Below are 14,112 nucleotides of genomic sequence, written 5' to 3'. Positions count from 1 at the left end.
TCCAGATGACATCTATCACACCTTATTGAAACTTCAAAAAAAGGAAGTTGATTGCTTGCTCCATGGGACGTCACTGTCCAGTTATTACCGCGGTGCACAAATCCCTCGCGGATTCCGCATTTCAAATATCCTGACCATCGGGAGGAATAGTGCGGAGTTTTGCTACAAGTGGATATCAGTCCTCAATAAATGTAGTTTGGACTTAATGATCCTGGTGATCGAGGAGGCAGGCAAGTCCCTGCAGAGCACCAGAGCTAAAATTGACACCTTCAAGTCCCTACATCAGAGCACCCTAGAGGACAAAAAACATGCGGCTCTATGGTCTAAATTGGAGTCACAAATAACAACATATAAACAAGATCTGGAGCGATTCAAGAAAAAGAAATTATTAACAGTCCAAAGTGACTATGAAGAATCTAGAGTTTACCGCTGGTTAAGCGGAACTCATCCTACCAACCCTAGGTTCAAAAATCGCACCAGACCCCAGTGGAAAAATCGCAGAGACCCGGCTGGGTCCAACAGTGACAGTGACTTTAATTTCCAGGACTCAGACGAACCCACAACATCAACCAACATCCCTTTAGGGCGAGCCACCCAAGCCCGAGGCCCAGCTCCAGACCCACCCGTCGTGGAGGGCAAACGGAAAGGCTCCACAAAACCGCCCATAAACAAAACCAAAAATTAATTTTCAACTTATCTTCGACACCCTTGACCACCACCGAATACGATGTGCTGTCAAGAGGCCTATCATTCGTGCCCACCACCCGACATAAGGAAATAGAGTGGAAAATCGACTTACATCGGTTTAATCGTAATCTACGTGTTAAGGAATTCTTTCAACATCAGGCCCCAAATGCCATCCCGGACAGACACCAAGACTTCCTTAGATTACACAGCAAGTCTACTTTCGACCCGCCCTCCCAAAATCCGTCATTAAAAAGCTTCACGCGACTATTGGACGGTTCAATTAGCAAATTGAACACAGTACAACCAGACCCTCACCGTAACCTGTCCAAACAGGAACATCAAGCGTTACAAGCCTTATCAAATCGACAGGACATCATTATTCGTCCGGCGGACAAAGGGGGCGGGATAGTTATTCAGGCTCGTGCCCAATATGTCTGCAATCTAGACCTACATTTGGCGGATGCTAAAACTTACAGAAAGCTACCAGGTGACCCCACTGCCAGTTTCAAGAAGGAACTTGACCAGATCCTCAGGAATGCAACTGAAGAAGGCCACATAAGCACCAAAGTCTTGAAGACATTATCCTCTGATTTTCCCATCACCCCTGTTATATACTCCATTCCAAAGATCCACAAAGACAGCAATAACCCTCCGGTCCGCCCCATCATTTCTGCACGCTGTTCCCTCTGTCAACCCATTTCACAATTCCTAGATACCCTGATCCAACCCTTTGTCATGTCCCAGCCGTATTTCTTAAAGGACACCACCCAATTATTAAACAAATTAAATCTTTTGGTCAACATTCCAGCTACTGCTTTGTTAAGTACTATGGACGTTTCCAACTTGTACACAGTAATCCCCCATGCCGCGGGTCTGTCTGTGATGCGTGCTTTTCTCATCTCTAATAATTTTGATCGTTTACATATACCTTTATTTTTGTCTTTATTGGAATTCATTCTAACGAAAAATTATTTTTTGCATAACGGCAATTTTTATTTACAGTTGACCGGGTGTGCGGTGGGGTCCAATGTGGCCCCGTCGCTAGCAAATGTATATATGTTTTCACAGGAATCCAATTTTTTCTTTTCTGACATTAATATCACCAGGTATATTTTATTTTATGCACGTTATATAGACGACCTCCTAATGATCTGGGGGAGCACTCAAGAGGAGTTGTCATCCCTCATTAATGACATCAGTAGATTAGACAACCCCATTAAACTAACTATGCAGTGCAATCCCTCCAAAATTGATTATTTGGATGTGTCCATTCATCTGAAAGATGGTTGCATTAATACAACAGTGTTTTCTAAGACAACTGACAGAAACACGTTATTGCACCACAGCAGCCATCACGCACCCAGCCTCAAGAGAGGCTTACCGCGTTCTCAAATGTTAAGAATCGCCAGGATCACAAGTGATCATGACCAGTTGGATCAGGCCCTTGATCTCATTGTAATCAAATTCCTAGAACGAGGATATGACTACCGACTATTAAAAAAACAAAAGTTGGAAGTATTAAACACTCCACGGTCTAACCTATTATCAGCTTGCAGACCTAAAGATCTAAAGAAAAAAATCCCATTTGTGACCACATTCTCGTCTACCAGTGCGGCACTCCCACGTGTCCTCAATGCCACATGGCCACTGGTGACCTCAGACAAAGATCTACCATGCTTCGCACAGTCCTCCTTGATGCCCAGCTTCAAGAGAGGCCGTAACATTCGCGATATTCTAGTCAAAACAAATCTTACTCCATCTTTGCCCAGTGGTACACAAAGCAAAGCACCAGGGTGCTTTAGATGCCCTACTTGCACGGCTTGCCGATATTTAGATACAGGATCTTCATTTAAACACCCAAGATCTGGCCATAAATATTCTATAAAACAAGTAGTCACATGCACTACCCCATATGTGATATACATCATCAAATGCATATGTGGGCTCTACTATGTCGGCCAGACTAGCCGTCCCTTCAAAGAAAGGGCAGCGGCGCACCGGTCAGCCATAAAGAATTGCTTAGCTGGCAAAGACATCGACCAACCGGTCGCCCGCCATTTCAAGGCCCATCAACATACGCTAGCGAGCTTACGCTACCAAATTATAGAACATGTCCCCATGCCAATACGTGGGGGAGACAGACATAAGCCTTTGTTACAACGCGAAACATATTGGATTCATGTTCTTGACACTGCAGCACCTCATGGCCTAAACGAAAAAACATCTCTTAACATCTTTTTGTAATTTGTTTCAAAATTTAGTCCATCTCTAAATCCTTAATTATAAATATAATGTTAAAGTATTAAATTAAAAATATTCTAATATTGTATGGCGGTGACAAAAATGTTTAATTTTTCTTGTTATAAAGGAGCTATATTGTAAAATGGTTATATACCTTAAAAGCTCTATCTATATATAAAATAAATACAAAATCATATTTTTAAAAATATTGCATTAAACGACAGCTAGGATAGAATAATAAGTCCCCGGAAAATCTATATGACTTTTTTGGTGATATCCACCTACAGTGGTTATAGTGGTCCGCTAGTATAAATATGCTCCATTGTCTTGTATATTTATAAATGCACTGTATTGTGATATTTGTCGACATGTATAATGTCAACATGAGTAACACATATGCTGATTGTTGCGCTGCAAATAACGGTACCACTTCCCCATTGTCCATCATACGCTTTTTGCCATTCCCTGTTTTTAAATTTTTCCATTATTTCTCCCTTTTTTATACATCCACGCAGATTGCACTTTTTGAATGCATCCGTATGCTGATAAGCAACGTGCATTCCCTATTGATCCTCCACAGCCGCCGTCTGAGAGCCGGAGGAGACGCCAGTGGGTTGCCCTGACAACCATGCTGACGCTGGAAGTCACGTGGCTCCCCCCGCCGGATGCCGGTCCCCGGGCTCAGTGCGGCGCAACAATCACGTAAGTGCACCTCTTGTTATTTAAACTGTGTAACTTTTGCTAGACTTGTTTGTTTCTGCACGATTTTTGCTATGCTGTCATTTTGCACTCATCAGCTGTCCTGATGAAGGAGCGCCAGCTCCGAAACCGTTGACGTACAGGCTGAGTGATTGATTTTTCTCACTATGTTTTGATGTGATTTAATATACCTTTTTACACGTTGAGTGCCGCCTCCTGTTTTTCCATTTACCTGGATCAATTCGTTTGTATATAATACCTTGTGGAAGGCACCTCCACCATCTCCCTCATTAGTTCAAGTGCCGGTCCCCATCCCCACGTACTGTATATATATATATAAATATATATATTTATATGTATATGTATGTACAGTATATATAGATAGATGTAGATACAACACAAGTTAGATAGATAAAAATAGATACAACATAAGATAGATAGAGTGTATAGATACAGTAGATACAGCATATAGATAGATACAGAATACTTACAGTACATATACACACATACACACAGATATATTATATATACAGTATTTTTCTCCTTATCTTATCTGCCTACACATTACATTTATATCACATATATAATGTATCTATCTATATACACACAAATAAATATATATCTATATATTATGTAGAGGATGGAGCGCATTACTTTCCTCCTCCTATTTGTAGCCTATTTAATTACAGATGTTGCACATGGAGGCGAAACATCAGGTACATTTAGTTATTTATTTCCTCCCATATATATACAGAGAGAGAGAGAGTATAATTATATCTTCTACATCTATTTATAATCATGTGTGTGTATATATATATATATATATATACTAGGTGATTCATCGCGCCCTCCGGGCGCTCTTCACACCGTCGTGAGGGGCTTTGCCCCATTAGAAGTAGAAATATGTGAGTGTGATATATAGTGTAATTAGCTGAATAATGTACTGCCATGAGACGGAAACCCTGCTGTGTTTACTACTTTTGCACACCTATTATGGCACCCACCATCCCATGGTGGCAGAGGGGTTGGTGGTGTAGTAGTATGGGGTGGTGGAATGGTACTTTGTTTCCTGTACAGTGGTGGTCAGCGGCAGCAGGTCAGTGAGAGGTGTGTTTGAAGCGGGGTTGTTGGTGGTGTAGTGGTATGGGGTGCTGGGTCCCATAAGGGTGCTAAAGTAGTAAATACAGCACGTACTTGGCTGAGATGGAAACCCTGCTGTGTTTACTACTTTAGCACACCTATTATGGCCCCCACTACCCCATGGGGGGGGGGGAGACGCATTGGTAGTGTAGTAGTATGGGGTGGTGGGATGGTACTTAGGGTTCTGTACAGTGGTGGTTAGCGGCAGCAGGGGTGAGAGTGCGGTAAGGGAGGAGAGGTGTGTTAGAAGAGGCGTTGTTGGTGGTGTAGTGGTATGGGGTGCTGGGTGCAATAAGGCTGCTAAAGTCGTAAATGCAGCATGTACTGGGCTGAGATGGAAACCCTGCTGTGTTTACTACTTTAGCACACCTATTATGGCACCCAGCCCCTCATGGTGGGAGAGGGGTTGGTGGTGTAGTGGTATGGGGTGGTACTTAGGGTCTTGTACAGTGGTGGTTTGCGGCAGCAGGCTAGTGAGAGTGTGGTAAGAGAGGAGAGGTGTGTTTGAAGCGGCGTTGTTGGTGGTGTAGTGGTATGGGGTGGTGGGTGCCATAAGGCTGCTAAAGTAATAAATGCAGCACATAGTGGCCTGAGATGGAAACCCTGGTGTGTTGACTACTTTTGCACACCTATTATGGCACCCACCATCCCATGGTGGAAGAGGCGTTGGTGGTGTAGTAGTATGGGGTGGTGTAATGGTACTTATGGTCCTGTACAGTGGTGGTCAGCGGCAGCAGGTCAGTGAGAGTGCGGTAAGGGAAGAGAGGTGTGTTTGAAGTGGCGTTGTTGGTGGTGTACTGGCATGGGGTGCTGTGTTCCATAACGGTGCTAAAGTAGTAAATGCAGCACGTACTTGGCTGAGATGGAAACCCTGCTGTGTTTACTACTTTAGCACAGCTATTATGGCCACCACTACCCTATGGGGGGAGAGACATTGGTGGTGTAGTAGTATGGGGTGGTGGGATGGTACTTAGGGTCCTGTACAGTGGTGGTTAGCGGCAGCAGGGGTGAGAGTGCGGTAAGGGAGGAGAGGTGTGTTAGAAGTGGCGTTGTTGGTGGTGTAGTGGTATGTGGTGGTGGGATGGGAGTTAGGGTCCTGTACAGTGGTAGTCAGCGGCAGCAGGGCTGAGAGTGCGGTAAGGGAGGAGAGGTGTGTTAGATGCGGGGTTGGTGGTGTAGTGGTATGGGGAGTTGGGTGCCACTGCTAAAGTAGTAAATGCTGCAGGTACTGGGCCTGTTTACTACGTTAGCACACCTATTATGGCACCCAGCACCCCATGGTGGGAGAGGGGTTGGTGGTGTAGTGGTATGGGGTGGTGGGATGGTAGTTAGGGTCCTGTACAGTGGTGGTCAGCGGCAGCAGGGGTGAGAGTGCGGTAAGGGAGCAGAGGTGTGTTAGATGCGGGGTTGGTGGTGTAGTGATAGGGGGAGTTGGGTGCCACTGCTAAAGTAGTAAATGCTGCATGTACTGGGGCTGTTTACTACTTTAGCACACCTATTATGGTACCCAGCAACCCATGGTGGGAGAGGGGTTGTAGTGATATGGGGTGGTGGGATGGTAGTTAGGGAGCTGAACAGTGGTGGTCAGCGTTAGCAGGGGTGACAGTGGGTTGGTACTTACGGTGTGTAGAGTGGTGGTCAGCGGCAGCAGGTCATCCAGAGTGCGGTGTGATGTTCAGGACAGCGTCGGGCAGCGGCAGCTGTGAGGCAGCAATGGCAGGCGGCGGGTGGCGGTGCTCCGCGTCAGCTGTGTGCTGCGGTGTAGCTGGCAGCGTCTGGCGGTGCGCTGTGAGTACCTGCACCTGCGATCCTGGCGGCTTTGGGCGGGCAGTGTGTGCGGAGGCAGCCTCACATCTCGGCTGTGCTCTCCGTCTCCAGATCCGTCGGGGTGTGGGGGGATGCGGCTTTGGACGGTGGGTAATGTGGGCGGAGGCGGGCTGTGCGCTGTGTTTACCTGCACCTGCGATCCGGGCGGGTGTGGGCGGGCAGTGTGTGCGGAGGCAGCCTCTGGATGTGGTCTCCGTCTCCAGACCCGTCCGGGTGTGGGGGAATGCGGCTTTGGACGGCGGGTAATGTGGGCGGAGTCAGGTAGCTAAGTTGGCCGGACATAGAGTTCTGGCCAAGTGGGGGGGGGGGTGCGTCCTCGGAGGGCAGTAAGGGGCGTGCATTGTGGGCGGAGCCATGGCCGTGTATCTGTGCTGGGAGGGGCGGTGTGGGCGGCAGAGAGGAGAAGTTGCGAAGTGAAGGGGGTGGGGTTGGGGGCGTGCTGTGCACCCGTGGGGGGTGTTTGTGCTGAGGGGGAGTAAATCTTGGTTGGTGGGCGGTGACTTGCTGGAGCTGGCTGGTGTAGAAGCCAGGGCAGTGTATAACGTTGCCCAGGTCTGTGTGTATGTGTATAATGCTGCCTGTCCTTGTCAGTCACCTGTGGAGCCCCGCCCACCATTAGAGACTGTGGGTTTGAGTGACAGATCTGGCTATATATATATATATATATATATATATATATATATATATATATATATATATATATATATACAAAAGGTTGGACCGCCACTCAGGACTTGAGTGGAGCCCAAGTGATGTAACTTGCCCTGGTGCCTACCATGGGGACCTTGCAGCCCCTTGTATATAGCAGCTGGAAAGAATGGGCACTCAGGGACTAACAATGCAAGTGAAAGTAGGACAGGTTTATTCCTATGACCTCTAGGAATAAACCTGTCCTACTTTCATTTGCCTTGTTAGTCCCTGAGTGCCCATTCTTTCCAGCTGCTATATATATATATATATATATATATATATATATATATATATACATATATATATATATATATATATATATATATATATATATATATATATATATATATATATGGAAAGATGTAGATACAACACAAGTTAGATAGATAAAAAAGATACAACATAAGATAGATGGATAGATAGATAGATACGGAATACATACAGTATATACACACACAGATATATATCATATATACAATATATTTCTTCTAATCTTCTTATCTGCCTACACATTACATTTATATCACATATATAATGTTTCTTATCTGCCTAAATGTTATATTTATTTCACACACGCATATATATATATATATATATATATATATATATATATATATATATATATATATATATATATAGAGAGAGAGAGAGAGAGAGAGAGAGAGAGAGAGAGAGAGAGAGTATATTTACTGTATATCTGCTATATCTATCTATAGTCCTGTGTATATATATATAATAACAGCCCTGCAGTAGATGGTAAGTACAGCTATAATAACCATGTAACTGTAATAACAGTATCAGTGTATGTACACTTCTGTATAACAGCTGTTGTGTTTTCTCATGTTCCCCCAGCTCCAATGTATGCAGAGGTCTATGACAACAGCCCTGCAGTAGACGGTAAGTACAGCTATGTAATAACCATTTAACTGTAAAGTACCCTGTGTGCCTTCCAGCCTGTGCTGACATGCCTCAGATATTGGGGGTTACATTTTCTTGAGGGAGGGACACCTTTTGATGGTAATTTATTCCTATTGGTCGGGTTGAATAAAAGGGGCAGGTAGTTTTGATGCTTACTTTGGTGCAGCTCCTTTGGAGAAAGTGACTGGGCGTGGTTACAGTTTTTCAAATAAGAGAATCACCATTCCAGGTGGGCCCGTAAGCCACTTTAGTTGAGCTTTTGCCTCAAGGTGTGTCATGCAGGGCAGATGGCCCTCTTTTTATTTTTATATAGTTATTTTTACATAACAGAGGTGTGATGAGCACTTCCCTTAGGACAGGCATGTCCAAACTATGGCCCTCCAGCTGTTGTGAAACTACAATTCCCAATTAATCTGCTTCACACAATTTTAAAAGAGGTAACCTAGAGAAATCATGAATTGTTCCCGATTCCAGTACCTGTACTAGGGGTGCATGTAATAGGGTGCGAGAGAGCCTTTGTTTTTTAAAGCGGCAATCATTTGTTAGGTGAAACCAACCTAGTTTCTGTCTTGTAAAAAAGCGCTGCTTTAAAATACGGACATACCCACATGAAGGTATGCATCTCCTGCTTTACGTGCCCTATTATATTTACCCCACGGTGTTACCAGTGATCGCTTGGGCCCAGCATTGTCACAAGGTCAAAATATACAGAAGTTTTTCATGATTTTTATTTTATTTTTCGGTTTTCTTTTTATACTTTACCGTCTCCGAGAACTAAGATTGGGAATGGCAAGTGTGCCGAGTGCAGCGGTAGCGGAGCAGTGTACCTGGCATGGAGCATGGTGAGCGAAGGGATCCATGCCAGGGTAAATTCATGTCGACCTTTTGCTTGTGTCATCCATTTTCCAGTGTCAACCTTTTGTCGATCTATTGACCATCAACCCAGGCACTGTCGACATTATGATCCCTTAGGTCTCTTTTCAGCCATTGTTTAATCTATCGTTTTTAATGAGTTAACGAGAGAAATCTTTTTTTACCAATTCAGTTATGAAAGCCCTGGAGAAGAGGATTGCCATCATTGAGAAGGGATTGAAAAAGCAGACGAAAATAAACACCATCGTCATCTACACCGTTATCGGAATCGCATCCCTGCTCGGCTTTTTCTCCATATTATTCCTCCTGTGTTACTGGGTATTCAAAAGGTAGGGATTGTGTTTTTTCTTTTATTGTCCATTTTATAAATGCTCAAGCTGAAACTTCATTTATCTCATTATCTATTAACAGATCTGATGACAGAGAAATCGACATAGAAGGTGAGAAAACCTACAGTTATCTATATGTGTCGTACAATTGCACAAAATGCCCACATCCAGAAATATAATGTCCTTTATTTATCTTCCTATCTAGATCCTTGTCGTGGCGCAGATTCAACTGCCGAATAAGAAGATGCAGGCCCTGTGTGCGCTGGTTCTAGGTGTGAGGTACTGTTGTAAGAGAGCGTTCTTGTACTGGCTATTAGCTGTAGCTAATACATGAACCCTTTCTCACCGCAGTTCCTTACATGTACACCTAGAGCAATAGTGCTTCATCTGAGGTTCTAGTTTTGAGGTATTGCTGCAAGAGAGTGTTCCTGTATTAGCTATTAGCTGTAGCTATTGCAAGAACACTTTCTTACAGCAGTTCCTTACTTATAGAGCCGTAGCACTTTATCTATTGTATATTCTTCAGCGCACACTTCTACCAACAGAGTCTTATCAACATCAAAAGCATTGAGTAACATCAACTCTTATATAACATCGAGTAACATCCAGGGCCGGCGCCACCACTAGGCAAGGTTAGGCATTTGCCTAGGGCGCCGTCCACTGGAGGGCGGTAGTGAGCTGACCAGCAGCAGTAGCAGAAGCAGCAGCAGGAAGCTACGTCGCTACCGCAGTCCGCAGAGGAGAGGATCAAGAAGCAAGCTGCCTGCAGGACTTCTACAGAAACAAGTGTGCAGCTAATATGTAAGTATTCCCCCCCCCCCGTCCCCCCCGCCGGAGCCCGCCCGTGTAGTGTAGTACCTTGCTGCGCTGCCGCCTGCCAGGCGCTGACAGACTAGTCAGTCAGTCGCAAGTCATCAGGCCTGGCCAGGCGGGCCTACAGCTACAGCAGCCAGCGGGAAACTTCGGCGCGGGGCGGCGGCAGCAGCCCCTGCCCCCGCCGGCAAGTCAGCGTCATCGGCACAGACAGTGAGTGAGCAATGCTCCTGTCTTGTAAATCTCCGGCGGGTGGAGGAGCCGCCGCCGCCCGCCCCCCTCCCCCTGCCCAGCTACTCGGTGACACCGTCCGAGCCGAGCTGTTCATCCTCTCCCTCTTCATATGGTGGCAGTGATTTTTTTTTAACAAGGTGGTGCTTGCTTCCCCCCTCTATGGGGGGTTTCATCCTCCTCTGCATGGTAATTGTTTTTACAAAGTGGTGCAGGGTGGTGGGGGTCGGGTGTCAATGGCAGCTATTTCTTTTTTACACGGTGGTGCTTCCTGACTCTATTGGAGGGGGGGGGTCCACTGGCAGTCATTTTTTTTACAAGCTTGTGCTTCCTTGTCACTGTCTGCAGTGCCATGCATTAAGACCAGGTAACAAGAGCAGATGATGTTACTCTCTCCCCGGTGACACCCCCCCCCCTTCCTCCCTCTATGGGGGGGGGGGGGGGGGAGTGTGTCACTGGGGAGAGAAGGGAGAGAGTAACATCATCTGCTCTTGTTACCTGATCTGAATGCATTGCACTGCAGTGACTGTCAGCCAAAACTCTGGGGTGGGAGTAAGGTGGAGCACGGTGGCAGTGATTTTTTTTTAACACAGTGGTGCTTGCTTCCCCCCTCTATGGGGGGGTTCCATCCTCCTCTGCATGGTAATTATTTTTACAAAGTGGTGCGGGGTGGGGGGGTCGGGTGTCAATGGCAGCTATTTCTTTTTTACACGGTGGTGCTTCCTGCCTCTATTGGGGGGGGCGGTATCCTGTAGGTTTGCCTAGAGCGCCTAGATGCCTTGCACCGGCCCTGGTAACATCAACTCGTATATAACATCAATAAATTAACATCTGCAGTTGAATTTAAAAAAATTAATGATTGTGTTATTTGTTGATCTAGCGCTGGGTATTATATAATACAATAAATGTACACAGTGGTGCCTGTATGCTGGCCCACAATGGTTCAGAAGTTCATCAAACTACAACCACCAGCGTTAGACTGTGGAGGTGCCATCCAGAAAAGGGAAAGGCCGCCCGCATGCTGAATCACGCCTCACAATGTGCCCGCAAAATTATATGGGCACATCTCTAAAGTGCAAGCACGTTGCTACGCAGGGAAGCTTTTGCACATCACCAGCTGCTCCCTGGCTGCGCAGCCTAGCTGCAAAGCCAGATTCCGCAGCGTTTTACAGAGTATAGATGAACATTCACATCAGTCCCTGCCCCAGTGGAGCTTACAATCTATGTTCCCTACCACATGTACACACACAAACAGACATTCTAGGGTTAATTTGTTGGGAGCCAATTAGCCTACCAGTATATAGTTACATAGTTACATAGTAGGTTAGGCTGAAAAAAGACTTGCGTCCTTCTAGTTCAACCTGGTATAGATATCCATTGCTGATTTGGTAGGTTCTGATATTTTACAGACAGATTATATTTCTTATTTGTACCCATGGATGTTTTTCTCCAGTAAATGTTTGTCCAACTTTGCCTTGAACGCATTTAATGAGCCAGCCGTTACCACCTCTCTGGGAAGAGAGTTCCAGAGTTTGACTGTTCTGACCGTAAAGAAATTCTTTCTACTACCTGAATGAAATCTTTTTCCTTCTAATCTATACTCATGCCCTCGTGTCCTAGATTCCTTTCTAGTAGAAAAGAGGGTGTGTGACAGTTCTTTATATTGGCCCTTGATATACTTGTACATGTTGAGCATGTCCCCCTGTAAACGTCTCTTTTCCAATGTAAATAGTCCCAAATTGCTTAATCTCTCCCCGTAGCTTAAATTCTCCATTCCCCTAATAAGCTTTGTTGCTCGCCTTTGGATTTTTTCTAATTCTATGATATCCTTTTTATAGTGTAGGGCCCAGAACGGCACTCCGTACTCGAGGTGAGGTCTCACCAATGCTTTATACAGTGGCATAATTACCCTTGAGTCCCTAGTTTCCATTCCCCTCTTAATACATGCCAGAATTTTGTGTGCCTTTTTTGTAGCTACATTACAATGGGCACTACATCCCAGTTTGCTGTCTATTTGGACTCCTAGATCCTTTTCAAGTATGGAATTACCCAGTTCCTCTCCGCTGAGGTTGTACCTTGAACACTGGTTGTGTCTCCCAAGGTGCATAACCTTACATTTATCTACATTGAACCTCATCTTCCATTTTTTTGCCCATTCATCTAGAATTGCAAGATCATTTTGAAGCATGGTGACATCTTCTGATGATTTGATGACTTTGCTAAGTTTTGTATCGTCCGCAAAGATGGATACATTGCTAAGTAACCCTATCCCAATATCGTTAATAAAAATGTTAAACAGAATGGGCCCCAAAACCGAACCCTGGGGCACTCCACTTAGTACCGGTATCTTATATGATACGGCACCATTCACAACCACTCTTTGTTCTCTATTACATAGCCAATTCCCTACCCATCTGCAGATATTTTCACCCAATCCTCGGTTCTCCATTTTATTAATCAATCTCTTGTGTGGGACAGAATCAAATGCTTTAGCAAAATCTAGGAAAATCACATCTACAGCATTTCCATTATCAAGGTTTTTGCTAACCTCTTCATAGAACCCTAGTAGATTAGTTTGGCATGAACGATTTTTCACGAACTCATGTTGGTTAGTACTGAGTAGACGGTGATGGTCTAAATATTCCTGGATACCATCCCTTAAAAATCCTTAAAATACTTTACCCACAATTGATGTTAAACTAACGAGTCTGTAATTAGCGGGATCTTCCTTTTTTCCTTTTTTGAAAATTGGCACTACCTCTGCTATTCTCCAATCTTTTGGTACTATACCTGACGATAGTGACTTGCTAAAGATATAATGTAGGGGGGTAGCTAGTTCATCCCTTAATTCCATTAATACCCTCGGATGAATCCCATCTGGCCCTGGTGATTTATTTGTTTTGAGTTTGCTTAGCCTCAGTACTATTTCCTTTGGCGTGAAATCCACAATGAGATCTGGCTTATTTGTCCCGTTTGTGGTAAATGTTCGTTCCACAGTCTGCTCTCCCTTAGTAAATACTGATGAGAAGAACTCATTTAACAGTTTTGCTTTTCCCTTGTCCCCAGTAACACTTTTTCCACTAGTATCAGTTAGTGGGCCTACGTTTTCCTTAATTAAATGTTTACTATTTATGTATTTTAAAATCTTCTTTGGGTTGGTTTTGCTTTCAGTGGCTATGCGCTCTTCATATAATCTTTTAGCTGCTTTGATTACCCCTTTACAAGTTTTGTTTGATTCTTTGTATTTTGCGAACGCCTCCTCATTCAAGTTATTTTTATAGAATTTAAATGCTCTTGTTTTATTGTTGATAGCTGACCTTACTTTTTTGTCCAACCATGGTGGCTTTTTTTTTATTGAATTTACCTTTATTTACTTTAGGAATGTATTCAATAGTTAGTGAATCAAGCACCTTTTTTAGAGTATCCCACATTTCCTCTGCATTTTTTCCCTCCATAACCGTTTCCCACCCAATTCCTGTTAGGGCTTCTCTGAATAATTCAAAGTTCGCTTTTCTGAAGTTTAGTATTTTTGCAGATCCTTTTTGATGTAATTTACTGAAGTTGATTTCCAGTGAAACCATATTGTGAACACTGTTCCCTAATTGTTCAATTACTTTTGTGTTTGAAACTAAGTCTGTGTTATTTGTTAATACTAAGTCCAAGA

Source organism: Crinia signifera, chromosome 5 (assembly GCF_055691185.1).
Source record: "Crinia signifera chromosome 5, ASM5569118v1, whole genome shotgun sequence".
Taxonomy (NCBI): domain Eukaryota; kingdom Metazoa; phylum Chordata; class Amphibia; order Anura; family Myobatrachidae; genus Crinia; species Crinia signifera.
This window is presented reverse-complemented; position numbering follows the sequence as displayed.